This window comes from Mastomys coucha, unplaced genomic scaffold (genome assembly GCF_008632895.1).
Source record: "Mastomys coucha isolate ucsf_1 unplaced genomic scaffold, UCSF_Mcou_1 pScaffold14, whole genome shotgun sequence".
Classification (NCBI taxonomy): domain Eukaryota; kingdom Metazoa; phylum Chordata; class Mammalia; order Rodentia; family Muridae; genus Mastomys; species Mastomys coucha.
This window is the reverse complement of record NW_022196896.1, coordinates 9265325-9266438: the sequence shown is the minus strand read 5'-3', so window position 1 is coordinate 9266438 and position 1114 is coordinate 9265325.

Sequence of the window (1114 nt, the reverse complement as noted above, 5' to 3'; positions counted from 1 at the left end):
CTTTCTTTTAAAAAAAATTCAACAAAAAGGAACATAATATACAGTGTTTTTATACATATATAAAAAAATAGGTTTAACAGGAATGATTCAATTTCTAACCACATCATGTATCTTTTAAGACGAACCCATTTACTTTTCAATAACTCCTTTAAAGCATTGGTTTCAATAGCAAGGGACAAGCCATTTGTAGTTGAAATTTGAATCTAGACCATTCCATATATTCATTGTCATTACTTTTAAAGAACTTTTCAATTAAATCAAATATATACTATATAGTCTAAATTAGAGAAAGCAAAATTTATACCTTCTCATAGAAGTGTAAATATATTTCCTAATATAGCATTTTGCCTTTGATTTTTACTTTGTTTAAATGTCTTTCTCACCTTGCTTTTCATTGTCCCTCTTTAGTTCATCATTTACTAATAATCTAACTGATAAAGATCACTGTCTAGGGCTACTGTCTGCAAAGAGATATTTCAAATTCACATGAAGGAATGATTTTATTTTACCATTGTTCTCAAATACCGATGTTGCCAAATTTTGTGATATGGTTTATTAGAAAACACAGGTTAATATTTTCAAACCTCTCATCCTATTCTGTTAGTTTTTCAGAGACTATCAATGAACCATATGGAATGTTAATGTCAGGCTTCTGCATTAAAGAGAATAGTGTAGTAAAGAGAGGCAATTCCTGGCATTTTTGTGACTATTATAGTGGCTAAGAAAGACCTAATAAAGCTGTAAATGTACTGTCACATGTGTGCGTGGCCTTCTCCAGTTGTGTTGGAGAACAACAAGATGAAAAGGCCCTCTGTTTCATGATGGTTTCAATTGGATTCCAAGCTTCCCTGCAGTCTCTGATTAATTCTAAATGATTCACTTAGAAAATTAAGCTCTCAGACATTCGCTTATCTATGAAGTGGAGACATAAACTTATACTTCACTATTCTAAGAACTTAATGAATAAAACTATCTAATGTACCTATTAAATATTAATTTTTAAATGTCCCTTTTCTTCTTCTACCATAGTAAGAGCATCATGTAAAGATTGATTTTAAATTTTCTATCACATCCATTGCCTAAACTCATCTTAAGATATCTAATTTCAAAGCAT